The following is a 14,461-nucleotide window of genomic DNA, read 5'->3' on the forward strand; positions in this document are numbered from 1 at the left end:
TACAGGAAGCTGATTGGTCCATCCTACACTTCCTGGAGTTTTAAAAGTACGGTTCCCAACAGCTAGCGAGGCTCTTTCTGGCATCAGCACCTGTTTGCTGTTCTTGGTTTCTAAACCTTATTTAGCATTTTTGAATTGTTAGGTTTTGTGCCGTGGTTTTGTTTATAAATTGTATATTTTGTAAATAGTATTAAATCTGTAGGGGTGAACTGCCATTTTCTTTGGACTGTTTTCACATTAGGGAGTTAGGGTTAGCGACTGTCTTTTGGTTTGTTTATTTCTATCAGGCTAGCTAGCACTTTCTGTGGGAAATGGCTTATTTTGTTTATTATGTTGGCCTTGGTTCGCCCTGAGTTGTAGTGTCATGTTTTGTTTGACACTTTCTTTCGTTTAAAATAAATATCATTCTGTTGGAACATCTCGATCCTGGATTTTGGTTTGGGGATCGGAGAGGGAACATGCTAATTTATCTTTGTATGTTGCACCCTGAGCCCCTAGACAGGGGCGTAACAGACCAGTACAGTTATAGTACTTTGTACTTTGCCACATTTATCTTCTTCTTAGCAAGTGTCATGCATTCTGCTTCTCCAGCGTTTTTAAGAGCTGTTGATGATGTCAAATGCAGCTTACGGCCACACCGCTCTTTAAGCGCCCGATCTCGTCCGATCTCGGCAGCCAAATAGGGCCGGGCCTGGTTAGTACTTGGTAGGAAGACCGCCTGGGAATACCAGGTGCTGTAAGCTTTTTTGCTTGGGTTTACGGGCAGCACAAGCTGGTGTTACTGCCTATTTATTCATAGAAATTGTTCTATATTTTCATCAAATTTTGTTCTTTCATTGCTGTTTTGCTACTTTATTGGTTTGCCAACCATCGTGCTTCATTACTAGTAGACCATGTTACGGTCCTGGCCATATGTGTTGTTTTTATTTTCTTGTTCTTATAGGTGCCCTGCCTGATTGGCCGGATTTGGGGGAAGTACAGGAAGCTGATTGGTCCATCCTACACTTCCTGGAGTTTTAAAAGTACGGTTCCCAACAGCTAGCGAGGCTCTTTCTGGCATCAGCACCTGTTTGCTGTTCTTGGTTTCCAAACCTTATTTAGCATTTTTGAATTGTTAGGTTTTGTGCCGTGGTTTTGTTTATAAATTGTATATTTTGTAAATAGTATTAAATCTGTAGGGGTGAACTGCCATTTTCTTTGGACTGTTTTCACATTAGGGAGTTAGGGTTAGCGACTGTCTTTTGGTTTGTTTATTTTTATCAGGCTAGCTAGCACTTTCTGTGGGAAATGGCTTATTTTGTTTATTATGTTGGCCTTGGTTCGCCCTGAGTTGTAGTGTCATGTTTTGTTTGACACTTTCTTTCGTTTAAAATAAATATCATTCTGTTGGAACATCTCGATCCTGGATTTTGGTTTGGGGATCGGAGAGGGAACATGCTAATTTATCTTTGTATGTTGCACCCTGAGCCCCTAGACAGGGGCGTAACAGACCAGTACAGTTATAGTACTTTGTACTTTGCCACATTTATCTTCTTCTTAGCGAGTGTCATGCATTCTGCTTCTCCAGCGTTTTTAAGAGCTGTTGATGATGTCAAATGCAGCTTACGGCCACACCGCTCTCTAAGCGCCCGATCTCGTCCGATCTCGGCAGCCAAATAGAGCCTGGCCTGATTAGTACTTGGTAGGAAGACCGCCTGGGAATACCAGGTGCTGTAAGCTTTTTTGCTTGGGTTTACGGGCAGCACAAGCTGGTGTTACTGCCTATTTATTCATAGAAATTGTTCTACATTTTCATCAAATTTTGTTCTTTCATTGCTGTTTTGCTACTTTATTGGTTTGCCAACCATCGTGCTTCATTACTAGTAGACCATGTTACGGTCCTGGCCATATGTGTTGTTTTTATTTTCTTGTTCTTATAGGTGCCCTGCCTGATTGGCCGGATTGGGGGGCAGTACAGGAAGCTGATTGGTCCATCCTACACTTCCTGGAGTTTTAAAAGTACGGTTCCCAACAGCTAGCGAGGCTCTTTCTGGCATCAGCACCTGTTTGCTGTTCTTGGTTTCTAAACCTTATTTAGCGTTTTGAATTGTTAGGTTTTGTGCCGTGGTTTTGTTTATAAATTGTATATTTTGTAAATAGTATTAAATCTGTAGGGGTGGACTGCCATTTTCTTTTGATTGTTTTCTCTTGTTTTCACATTAGGGAGTTAGGGTTAGCGAATGTCTTTTGGTTTGTTTATTTCTATCAGGCTAGCTAGCACTTTCTGTGGGAAATGGCTTATTTTGTTTATTATGTTGGCCTTGGTTCGCCCTGAGTTGTAGTGTCATGTTTTGTTTGACACTTTCTTTCGTTTAAAATAAATATCATTCTGTTGGAACATCTCGATCCTGGATTTTGGTTTGGGGATCGGAGAGGGAACATGCTAATTTATCTTTGTATGTTGCACCCTGACCCCCTAGACAGGGGCGTAACAGACCAGTACAGTTATAGTACTTTGTACTTTGCCACATTTATCTTCTTCTTAGCAAGTGTCATGCATTCTGCTTCTCCAGCGTTTTTAAGAGCTGTTGATGATGTCAAATGCAGCTTACGGCCACACCGCTCTCTAAGCGCCCGATCTCGTCCGATCTCGGCAGCCAAATAGAGCCGGGCCTGGTTAGTACTTGGTAGGAAGACCGCCTGGGAATACCAGGTGCTGTAAGCTTTTTTGCTTGGGTTTACGGGCAGCACAAGCTGGTGTTACTGCCTATTTATTCATAGAAATTGTTCTATATTTTCATCAAATTTTGTTCTTTCATTGCTGTTTTGCAACTTTATTGGTTTGTCAACCATCGTGCTTCTTTACTACTAGACCGGTACCGTTTTAGTACTTTGCCACATGTATCTTCTTCTTAGCGAATGTCATGCATTCTGCTTCTCCAGCGTTTTTAGGAGCTGTTGATGATATCAAATGCAGCTTACGGCCACACTGCTCTCGAAGCGCCCGATCTCGTCCGATCTCGGCAGCCAAATAGGGCCGGGCCTTGTTCGTACTTGGTAGGAAGACCGCCTGGGAATACCAGGTGCTGTAAGCTTTTTTGCTTGGGTTTACGGGCAGCACAAGCTGGTGTTACTGCCTATTTATTCATAGAAATTGTTCTATAATTTCATCAAATTTTGTTCTTTCATTGCGGTTTTGCTACTTTATTGGTTTTTCAACCATCGTGCTTCATTACTAGTAGACCATGTTACGGTCCTGGCCATATGTGTTGTTTTTATTTTGTTGTTCTTATAGGTGCCCTGCCTGATTGGCCGGATTGGGGGGCAGTACAGGAAGCTGATTGGTCCATCCTACACTTCCTGGAGTTTTAAAAGTACGGTTCCCAACAGCTAGCGAGGCTCTTTCTGGCAGCAGCACCTGTTTGCTGTTCTTGGTTTCCAAACCTTATTTAGCATTTTTGAATTGTTAGGTTTTGTGCCGTGGTTTTGTTTATAAATTGTATATTTTGTAAATAGTATTAGATCTGTAGGGGTGAACTGCCATTTTCTTTTGATTGTTTTCTCTTGTTTTCACAATAGGGAGTTAGGGTTAGCGACTGTTTTTTGGATTGTTTATTTCTATCAGGCTAGCTAGCACTTTCTGTGGGAAATGGCTTATTTTGTTTATTATGTTGGCCTTGGTTCGCCCTGAGTTGTAGTGTCATGTTTTGTTTGACACTTTCTTTCGTTTAAAATAAATATCATTCTGTTGGAACATCTCAATCCTGGATTTTGGTTTGGGGATCAGAGAGGGAACATGCTAATTTATCTTTGTATGTTGCACCCTGACCCCCTAGACAGGGGCGTAACAGACCAGTACAGTTATAGTACTTTGTACTTTGCCACATTTATCTTCTTCTTAGCGAGTGTCATGCATTCTGCTTCTCCAGCATTTTTAGGAGCTGTTGATGATATCAAATGCAGCTTACGGCCACACTGCTCTCGAAGCGCCCGATCTCGTCCGATCTCGGCAGCCAAATAGAGCCGGGCCTGGTTAGTACTTGGTAGGAAGACCTCCTGGGAATACCAGGTGCTGTAAGCTTTTTTGCTTGGGTTTACGGGCAGCACAAGCTGGTGTTACTGCCTATTTATTCATAGAAATTGTTCTATATTTTCATCAAATTTGTTCTTTCATTGCGGTTTTGCTACTTTATTGGTTTGTCAACCATCGTGCTTCATTACTAGTAGACCATGTTACGGTCCTGGCCATATGTGTTGTTTTTATTTTGTTGTTCTTATAGGTGCCCTGCCTGATTGGCCGGATTGGGGGGCAGTACAGGAAGCTGATTGGTCCATCCTACACTTCCTGGAGTTTTAAAAGTACGGTTCCCAACAGCTAGCGAGGTCTTTCTGGCAGCAGCACCTGTTTGCTGTTCTTGGTTTCCAAACCTTATTTAGCATTTTTGAATTGTTAGGTTTTGTGCCGTGGTTTTGTTTATAAATTGTATATTTTGTAAATAGTATTAGATCTGTAGGGGTGAATTGCCATTTTCTTTTGATTGTTTTCTCTTGTTTTCACAATAGGGAGTTAGGGTTAGCGACTGTCTTTTGGTTTGTTTATTTCTATCAGGCTAGCTAGCACTTTCTGTGGGAAATGGCTTATTTTGTTTAATATGTTGGCCTTGGTTCGCCCTTAGTTGTAGTGTCATGTTTTGTTTGACACTTTTTTTCATTTAAAATAAATATCATTCTGTTGGAACATCTCGATCCTGGATTTTGGTTTGGGAATCAGAGAGGGAACATGCTAATTTATCTTTGTATGTTGCACCCTTACCCCCTAGACAGGGGCGTAACAGACCAGTACAGTTATAGTACTTTGTACTTTGCCACATTTATCTTCTTCTTAGCAAGTGTCATGCATTTTGCTTCTCCAGGGTTTTTAAGAGCTGTTGATGATGTCAAATGCAGCTTACGGCCACACCGCTCTCTAAGCGCCCGATCTCGTCCGATCTCGACAGCCAAATAGAGCCGGGCCTGGTTAGTACTTGGTAGGAAGACCGCCTGGGAATACCAGGTGCTGTAAGCTTTTTTGCTTGGGTTTACGGGCAGCACAAGCTGGTGTTACTGCCCATTTATTCATAGAAATTGTTCTATATTTTCATCAAATTTTGTTCTTTCATTGCTGTTTTTCTACTTTATTGGTTTGTCAACCATCGTGCTTCATTACTAGTAGACCATGTTACGGTCCTGGCCATATGTGTTGTTTTTATTTTGTTGTTCTTATAGGTGCCCTGCCTGATTGGCCGGATTGGGGGGCAGTACAGGAAGCTGATTGGTCCATCCTACACTTCCTGGAGTTTTAAAAGTACGGTTCCCAACAGCTAGCGAGGCTCTTTCTGGCAGCAGCACCTGTTTGCTGTTCTTGGTTTCCAAACCTTATTTAGCATTTTTGAATTGTTAGGTTGTGTGCCGTGGTTTTGTTTATAAATTGTATATTTTGTAAATAGTATTAGATCTGTAGGGGTGAACTGCCATTTTCTTTGGACTGTTTTCACATTTGGGAGTTAGGGTTAGCGACTGTCTTTTGGATTGTTTATTTCTATCGGGCTAGCTAGCACTTTCTGTGGGAAATGGCTTATTTTGTTTATTATGTTGGCCTTGGTTCGCCCTGAGTTGTAGTGTCATGTTTTGTTTGACACTTTCTTTCGTTTAAAATGAATATCATTCTGTTGGAACATCTCGATCCTGGATTTTGGTTTGGGGATCGGAGAGGGAACATGCTAATTTATCTTTGTATGTTGCACCCTGACCCCCTGGACAGGGGCGTAACAGACCAGTACAGTTATAGTACTTTGTACTTTGCCACATTTATCTTCTTCTTAGCAAGTGTCATGCCTTCTGCTTCTCCAGCGTTTTTAAGAGCTGTTGATGATGTCAAATGCAGCTTACGGCCACACCGCTCTCTAAGCGCCCGATCTCGTCCGATCTCGGCAGCCAAATAGAGCCGGGCCTGGTTAGTACTTGGTAGGAAGACCGCCTGGGGATACCAGGTGCTGTAAGCTTTTTTGCTTGGGTTTACGGGCAGCACAAGCTGGTGTTACTGCCTATTTATTCATAGAAATTGTTCTATATTTTCATCAAATTTTGTTCTTTCATTGCTGTTTTGCTACTTTATTGGTTTGTCAACCATCGTGCTTCATTACTAGTAGACCATGTTACGGTCCTGGCCATATGTGTTGTTTTTATTTTCTCATTCTTATAGGTGCCCTGCCTGATTGGCCGGATTGAGGGGCAGTACAGGAAGCTGATTGGTCCATCCTACACTTCCTGGAGTTTTAAAAGTACGGTTCCCAACAGCTAGCGAGGCTCTTTCTGGCAGCAGCACCTGTTTGCTGTTCTTGGTTTCCAAACCTTATTTAGCATTTTTGAATTCTTAGGTTTTGTGCCGTGGTTTTGTTTATAAATTGTATATTTTGTAATTCGTATTAAATCTGTAGGGGTGAACAGCCATTTTCTTTTGATTGTTTTCTCTTGTTTTCACATTAGGGAGTTAGGGTTAGCGACTGTCTTTTGGTTTGTTTATTTCTATCAGGCTAGCTAGCACTTTCTGTGGGAAATGGCTTATTTTGTTTATTATGTTGGCCTTGGTTCGCCCTGAGTTGTAGTGTCATGTTTTGTTTGACACTTTCTTTCGTTTAAAATAAATATCATTCTGTTGGAACATCTCGATCCTGGATTTTGGTTTGGGGATCGGAGAGGGAACATGCTAATTTATCTTTGTATGTTGCACCCTGACCCCCTGGACAGGGGCGTAACAGACCAGTACAGTTATAGTACTTTGTACTTTGCCACATTTATCTTCTTCTTAGCAAGTTTCATGCATTCTGCTTCTCCAACGTTTTTATGCAGCTTACGGCCACACCGCTCTCTAAGCGCCCGATCTCGTCCGATCTCGGCAGCCAAATAGAGCCGGGCCTGGTTAGTACTTGGTAGGAAGACCGCCTGGGAATACCAGGTGCTGTAAGCTTTTTTGCTTGGGTTTACGGGCAGCACAAGCTGGTGTTACTGCCTATTTATTCATAGAAATTGTTCTATATTTTCATCAAATTTTGTTCTTTCATTGCTGTTTTGCTACTTTATTGGTTTGTCAACCATCGTGCTTCATTACTAGTAGACCATGTTACGGTCCTGGCCATATGTGTTGTTTTTATTTTGTTGTTCTTATAGGTGCCCTGCCTGATTGGCCGGATTGGGGGGCAGTACAGGAAGCTGATTGGTCCATCCTACACTTCCTGGAGTTTTAAAAGTACGGTTCCCAACAGCTAGCGAGGCTCTTTCTGGCAGCAGCACCTGTTTGCTGTTCTTGGTTTCCAAACTTTATTTAGCATTTTTGAATTGTTAGGTTTTATGCCGTGGTTTTGTTTATAAATTGTATATTTTGTAAATAGTATTAAATCTGTAGGGGTGAACTGCCATTTTCTTTGGATTGTTTTCACATTTGGGAGTTAGGGTTAGCGACTGTCTTTTGGTTTGTTTATTTCTATCAGGCTAGCTAGCACTTTCTGTGGGAAATGGCTTATTTTGTTTATTATGTTGGCCTTGGTTCGCCCTGAGTTGTAGTGTCATGTTTTGTTTGACACTTTCTTTCGTTTAAAATGAATATCATTCTGTTGGAACATCTCGATCCTGGATTTTGGTTTGGGGATCGGAGAGGGAACATGCTAATTTATCTTTGTATGTTGCACCCTGACCCCCTGGACAGGGGCGTAACAGACCAGTACAGTTATAGTACTTTGTACTTTGCCACATTTGTCTTTTTCTTAGCAAGTGTCATGCATTCTGCTTCTCCAGTGTTTTTAAGAGCTGTTGATGATGTCAAATGCAGCTTACGGCCACACCGCTCTCTAAGCGCCCAATCTCGTCCGATCTCGGCAGCCAAATAGAGCCGGGCCTGGTTAGTACTTGGTAGGAAGACCACCTGGGAATACCAGGTGCTGTAAGCTTTTTTGCTTGGGTTTACGGGCAGCACAAGCTGGTGTTACTGCCTATTTATTCATAGAAATTGTTCTATATTTTCATCAAATTTTGTTCTTTCATTGCTGTTTTGCTACTTTATTGGTTTTTCAACCATCGTGCTTCATTACTAGTAGACCATGTTACGGTCCTGGCCATATGTGTTGTTTTTATTTTCTCGTTCTTATAGGTGCCCTGCCTGATTGGCCGGATTGGGGGGCAGTACAGGAAGCTGATTGGTCCATCCTACACTTCCTGGAGTTTTAAAAGTACGGTTCCCAACAGCTAGCGAGGCTCTTTCTGGCAGCAGCACCTGTTTGCTGTTCTTGGTTTCCAAACTTTATTTAGCATTTTTGAATTGTTAGGTTTTATGCCGTGGTTTTGTTTATAAATTGTATATTTTGTAAATAGTATTAAATCTGTAGGGGTGAACAGCCATTTTCTTTTGATTGTTTTCTCTTGTTTTCACATTAGGGAGTTAGGGTTAGCGACTGTCTTTTGGTTTGTTTATTTCTATCAGGCTAGCTAGCACTTTCTGTGGGAAATGGCTTATTTTGTTTATTATGTTGGCCTTGGTTCGCCCTGAGTTGTAGTGTCATGTTTTGTTTGACACTTTCTTTCGTTTAAAATAAATATCATTCTGTTGGAACATCTCGATCCTGGATTTTGGTTTGGGGATCGGAGAGGGAACATGCTAATTTATCTTTGTATGTTGCACCCTGACCCCCTGGACAGGGGCGTAACAGACCAGTACAGTTATAGTACTTTGTACTTTGCCACATTTATCTTCTTCTTAGCAAGTGTCATGCATTCTGCTTCTCCAGCGTTTTTAAGAGCTGTTGATGATGTCAAATGCAGCTTACGGCCACACCGCTCTCTAAGCGCCCGATCTCGTCCGATCTCGGCAGCCAAATAGAGCCGGGCCTGGTTAGTACTTGGTAGGAAGACCGCCTGGGAATACCAGGTGCTGTAAGCTTTTTTGCTTGGGTTTACGGGCATCACAAGCTGGTGTTACTGCCTATTTATTCATAGAAATTGTTCTATATTTTCATCAAATTTTGTTCTTTCATTGCTGTTTTGCTACTTTATTGGTTTTTCAACCATCGTGCTTCATTACTAGTATACCATGTTACGGTCCTGGCCATATGTGTTGTTTTTGATTTGTTGTTCTTATAGGTGCCCTGCCTGATTGGCCGGATTGGGGGGCAGTACAGGAAGCTGATTGGTCCATCCTACACTTCCTGGAGTTTTAAAAGTACGGTTCCCAACAGCTAGCGAGGCTCTTTCTGGCAGAAGCACCTGTTTGCTGTTCTTGGTTTCCAAACCTTATTTAGCATTTTTGATTTGTTAGGTTTTTTGCCGTGGTTTTGTTTATAAATTGTATATTTTGTAATTCGTATTAAATCTGTAGGGGTGAACAGCCATTTTCTTTTGATTGTTTTCTCTTGTTTTCACATTAGGGAGTTAGGGTTAGCGACTGTCTTTTGGATTGTTTATTTCTATCAGGCTAGCTAGCACTTTCTGTGGGAAATGGCTTATTTTGTTTATTATGTTGGCCTTGGTTTGCCCTGAGTTGTAGTGTCATGTTTTGTTTGACACTTTCTTTCGTTTAAAATAAATATCATTCTGTTGGAACATCTCGATACTGGAGTTTGGTTTGGGGATCGGAGAGGGAACATGCTAATTTATCTTTGTATGTTGCACCCTGACCCCCTGGACAGGGGCGTAACAGACCAGTACAGTTATAGTACTTTGTACTTTGCCACATTTATCTTCTTCTTAGCAAGTGTCATGCATTCTGCTTCTCCAGCGTTTTTAAGAGCTGTTGATGATGTCAAATGCAGCTTACGGCCACACCGCTCTCTAAGCGCCCGATCTCGTCCGATCTCGGCAGCCAAATAGAGCCGGGCCTGGTTAGTACTTGGTAGGAAGACCGCCTGGGAATACCAGGTGCTGTAAGCTTTTTTGCTTGGGTTTACGGGCAGCACAAGCTGGTGTTACTGCCTATTTATTCATAGAAATTGTTCTATATTTTCATCAAATTTTGTTCTTTCATTGCTGTTTTGCTACTTTATTGGTTTTTCAACCATCGTGCTTCATTACTAGTAGACCATGTTACGGTCCTGGCCATATGTGTTGTTTTTATTTTCTCGTTCTTATAGGTGCCCTGCCTGATTGGCCGGATTGAGGGGCAGTACAGGAAGCTGATTGGTCCATCCTACACTTCCTGGAGTTTTAAAAGTACGGTTCCCAACAGCTAGCGAGGCTCTTTCTGGCAGCAGCACCTGTTTGCTGTTCTTGGTTTCCAAACCTTATTTAGCATTTTTGAATTCTTAGGTTTTGTGCCGTGGTTTTGTTTATAAATTGTATATTTTGTAATTCGTATTAAATCTGTAGGGGTGAACAGCCATTTTCTTTTGATTGTTTTCTCTTGTTTTCACATTAGGGAGTTAGGGTTAGCGACTGTCTTTTGGTTTGTTTATTTCTATCAGGCTAGCTAGCACTTTCTGTGGGAAATGGCTTATTTTGTTTATTATGTTGGCCTTGGTTCGCCCTGAGTTGTAGTGTCATGTTTTGTTTGACACTTTCTTTCGTTTAAAATAAATATCATTCTGTTGGAACATCTCGGTCCTGGATTTTGGTTTGGGGATCGGAGAGGGAACATGCTAATTTATCTTTGTATGTTGCACCCTGACCCCCTGGACAGGGGCGTAACAGACCAGTACAGTTATAGTACTTTGTACTTTGCCACATTTATCTTCTTCTTAGCAAGTGTCATGCATTCTGCTTCTCCAGCGTTTTTAAGAGCTGTTGATGATGTCAAATGCAGCTTACGGCCACACCGCTCTCTAAGCGCCCGATCTCGTCCGATCTCGGCAGCCAAATAGAGCCGGGCCTGGTTAGTACTTGGTAGGAAGACCGCCTGGGAATACCAGGTGCTGTAAGCTTTTTTGCTTGGGTTTACGGGCAGCACAAGCTGGTGTTACTGCCTATTTATTCATAGAAATTGTTCTATATTTTCATCAAATTTTGTTCTTTCATTGCTGTTTTGCTACTTTATTGGTTTTTCAAACATCGTGCTTCATTACTAGTAGACCATGTTACGGTCCTGGCCATATGTGTTGTTTTTATTTTGTTGTTCTTATAGGTGCCCTGCCTGATTGGCCGGATTGGGGGGCAGTACAGGAAGCTGATTGGTCCATCCTACACTTCCTGGAGTTTTAAAAGTACGGTTCCCAACAGCTAGCGAGGCTCTTTCTGGCAGCAGCACCTGTTTGCTGTTCTTGGTTTCCAAACTTTATTTAGCATTTTTGAATTGTTAGGTTTTATGCCGTGGTTTTGTTTATAAATTGTATATTTTGTAAATAGTATTAAATCTGTAGGGGTGAACAGCCATTTTCTTTGGACTGTTTTCACATTAGGGAGTTAGGGTTAGCGACTGTGTTTTGGTTTGTTTATTTCTATCAGGCTAGCTAGCACTTTCTGTGGGAAATGGCTTATTTTGTTTATTATGTTGGCCTTGGTTCGCCCTGAGTTGTAGTGTCATGTTTTGTTTGACACTTTCTTTCGTTTAAAATAAATATCATTCTGTTGGAACATCTCGATCCTGGATTTTGGTTTGGGGATCGGAGAGGGAACATGCTAATTTATCTTTGTATGTTGCACCCTGACCCCCTGGACAGGGGCGTAACAGACCAGTACAGTTATAGTACTTTGTACTTTGCCACATTTATCTTCGTCTTAGCAAGTTTCATGCATTCTGCTTCTCCAACGTTTTTAAGAGCTGTTGATGATGTCAAATGCAGCTTACGGCCACACCGCTCTCTAAGCGCCCGATCTCGTCCGATCTCGGCAGCCAAATAGAGCCGGGCCTGGTTAGTACTTGGTAGGAAGACCGCGTGGGAATACCAGGTGCTGTAAGCTTTTTTGCTTGGGTTTACGGGCAGCACAAGCTGGTGTTACTGCCTATTTATTCATAGAAATTGTTCTATATTTTCATCAAATTTTGTTCTTTCATTACTGTTTTGCTACTTTATTGGTTTGTCAACCATCGTGCTTCATTACTAGTAGACCATGTTACGGTCCTGGCCATATGTGTTGTTTTTGATATGTTGTTCTTATAGGTGCCCTGCCTGATTGGCCGGATTGAGGGGCAGTACAGGAAGCTGATTGGTCCATCCTACACTTCCTGGAGTTTTAAAAGTACGGTTCCCAACAGCTAGCGAGGCTCTTTCTGGCAGCAGCACCTGTTTGCTGTTCTTGGTTTCCAAACTTTATTTAGCATTTTTGAATTGTTAGGTTTTATGCCGTGGTTTTGTTTATAAATTGTATATTTTGTAAATAGTATTAAATCTGTAGGGGTGAACTGCCATTTTCTTTGGATTGTTTTCACATTAGGGAGTTAGGGTTAGCGACTGTCTTTTGGTTTGTTTATTTCTATCAGGCTAGCTAGCACTTTCTGTGGGAAATGGCTTATTTTGTTTATTATGTTGGCCTTGGTTCGCCCTGAGTTGTAGTGTCATGTTTTGTTTGACACTTTCTTTCGTTTAAAATAAATATCATTCTGTTGGAACATCTCGATCCTGGATTTTGGTTTGGGGATCGGAGAGGGAACATGCTAATTTATCTTTGTATGTTGCACCCTGACCCCCTGGACAGGGGCGTAACAGACCAGTACAGTTATAGTACTTTGTACTTTGCCACATTTATCTTCTTCTTAGCAAGTGTCATGCAATCTGCTTCTCCAGCGTTTTTAAGAGCTGTTGATGATGTCAAATGCAGCTTACGGCCACACCGCTCTCTAAGCGCCCGATCTCGTCCGATCTCGGCAGCCAAATAGAGCCGGGCCTGGTTAGTACTTGGTAGGAAGACCGCCTGGGAATACCAGGTGCTGTAAGCTTTTTTGCTTGGGTTTACGGGCAGCACAAGCTGGTGTTACTGCCTATTTATTCATAGAAATTGTTCTATATTTTCATCAAATTTTGTTCTTTCATTGCTGTTTTGCTACTTTATTGGTTTTTCAACCATCGTGCTTCATTACTAGTAGACCATGTTACGGTCCTGGCCATATGTGTTGTTTTTATTTTCTCGTTCTTATAGGTGCCCTGCCTGATTGGCCGGATTGAGGGGCAGTACAGGAAGCTGATTGGTCCATCCTACACTTCCTGGAGTTTTAAAAGTACGGTTCCCAACAGCTAGCGAGGCTCTTTCTGGCAGCAGCACCTGTTTGCTGTTCTTGGTTTCCAAACCTTATTTAGCATTTTTGAATTGTTAGGTTTTGTGCCGTGGTTTTGTTTATAAATTGTATATTTTGTAATTCGTATTAAATCTGTAGGGGTGAACAGCCATTTTCTTTTGATTGTTTTCTCTTGTTTTCACATTAGGGAGTTAGGGTTAGCGACTGTCTTTTGGTTTGTTTATTTCTATCAGGCTAGCTAGCACTTTCTGTGGGAAATGGCTTATTTTGTTTATTATGTTGGCCTTGGTTCGCCCTGAGTTGTAGTGTCATGTTTTGTTTGACACTTTCTTTCGTTTAAAATAAATATCATTCTGTTGGAACATCTCGGTCCTGGATTTTGGTTTGGGGATCGGAGAGGGAACATGCTAATTTATCTTTGTATGTTGCACCCTGACCCCCTGGACAGGGGCGTAACAGACCAGTACAGTTATAGTACTTTGTACTTTGCCACATTTATCTTCTTCTTAGCAAGTGTCATGCATTCTGCTTCTCCAGCGTTTTTAAGAGCTGTTGATGATGTCAAATGCAGCTTACGGCCACACCGCTCTCTAAGCGCCCGATCTCGTCCGATCTCGGCAGCCAAATAGAGCCGGGCCTGGTTAGTACTTGGTAGGAAGACCGCCTGGGAATACCAGGTGCTGTAAGCTTTTTTGCTTGGGTTTACGGGCAGCACAAGCTGGTGTTACTGCCTATTTATTCATAGAAATTGTTCTATATTTTCATCAAATTTTGTTCTTTCATTGCTGTTTTGCTACTTTATTGGTTTGTCAACCATCGTGCTTCATTACTAGTAGACCATGTTACGGTCCTGGCCATATGTGTTGTTTTTATTTTGTTGTTCTTATAGGTGCCCTGCCTGATTGGCCGGATTGGGGGGCAGTACAGGAAGCTGATTGGTCCATCCTACACTTCCTGGAGTTTTAAAAGTACGGTTCCCAACAGCTAGCGAGGCTCTTTCTGGCAGCAGCACCTGTTTGCTGTTCTTGGTTTCCAAACTTTATTTAGCATTTTTGAATTGTTAGGTTTTATGCCGTGGTTTTGTTTATAAATTGTATATTTTGAAAATAGTATTAAATCTGTAGGGGTGAACTGCCATTTTCTTTGGATTGTTTTCACATTTGGGAGTTAGGGTTAGCGACTGTCTTTTGGTTTGTTTATTTCTATCAGGCTAGCTAGCACTTTCTGTGGGAAATGGCTTATTTTGTTTATTATGTTGGCCTTGGTTCGCCCTGAGTTGTAGTGTCATGTTTT

General features: G+C 41.8%; 15 pseudogenes; all 15 read left to right on the forward strand.

Moving 5' to 3' along the window:
* Positions 1-624: 624 nt before the first annotated feature.
* LOC137112967 (5S ribosomal RNA) lies at positions 625-743 on the forward strand (annotated as a pseudogene).
* An 857-nt stretch (positions 744-1,600) lies between these two features.
* LOC137112573 (5S ribosomal RNA) lies at positions 1,601-1,719 on the forward strand (annotated as a pseudogene).
* An 866-nt stretch (positions 1,720-2,585) lies between these two features.
* LOC137112508 (5S ribosomal RNA) lies at positions 2,586-2,704 on the forward strand (annotated as a pseudogene).
* Positions 2,705-2,955: 251 nt separating this feature from the next.
* LOC137112664 (5S ribosomal RNA) lies at positions 2,956-3,074 on the forward strand (annotated as a pseudogene).
* Positions 3,075-3,941: 867 nt separating this feature from the next.
* Positions 3,942-4,060, forward strand: LOC137113104 (5S ribosomal RNA; annotated as a pseudogene).
* An 865-nt stretch (positions 4,061-4,925) lies between these two features.
* Positions 4,926-5,044, forward strand: LOC137113202 (5S ribosomal RNA; annotated as a pseudogene).
* An 857-nt stretch (positions 5,045-5,901) lies between these two features.
* Positions 5,902-6,020, forward strand: LOC137112492 (5S ribosomal RNA; annotated as a pseudogene).
* An 846-nt stretch (positions 6,021-6,866) lies between these two features.
* Positions 6,867-6,985, forward strand: LOC137112519 (5S ribosomal RNA; annotated as a pseudogene).
* An 857-nt stretch (positions 6,986-7,842) lies between these two features.
* Positions 7,843-7,961, forward strand: LOC137112509 (5S ribosomal RNA; annotated as a pseudogene).
* Positions 7,962-8,828: 867 nt separating this feature from the next.
* Positions 8,829-8,947, forward strand: LOC137112531 (5S ribosomal RNA; annotated as a pseudogene).
* Positions 8,948-9,814: 867 nt separating this feature from the next.
* LOC137112542 (5S ribosomal RNA) lies at positions 9,815-9,933 on the forward strand (annotated as a pseudogene).
* Positions 9,934-10,800: 867 nt separating this feature from the next.
* On the forward strand, positions 10,801-10,919 carry LOC137112553 (5S ribosomal RNA; annotated as a pseudogene).
* Positions 10,920-11,776: 857 nt separating this feature from the next.
* LOC137113022 (5S ribosomal RNA) lies at positions 11,777-11,895 on the forward strand (annotated as a pseudogene).
* Positions 11,896-12,752: 857 nt separating this feature from the next.
* LOC137112564 (5S ribosomal RNA) lies at positions 12,753-12,871 on the forward strand (annotated as a pseudogene).
* An 867-nt stretch (positions 12,872-13,738) lies between these two features.
* LOC137112575 (5S ribosomal RNA) lies at positions 13,739-13,857 on the forward strand (annotated as a pseudogene).
* The last annotated feature ends 604 nt before the right edge of the window (positions 13,858-14,461 follow it).

Source organism: Channa argus, unplaced genomic scaffold (genome assembly GCF_033026475.1).
Source record: "Channa argus isolate prfri unplaced genomic scaffold, Channa argus male v1.0 Contig014, whole genome shotgun sequence".
Taxonomy (NCBI): domain Eukaryota; kingdom Metazoa; phylum Chordata; class Actinopteri; order Anabantiformes; family Channidae; genus Channa; species Channa argus.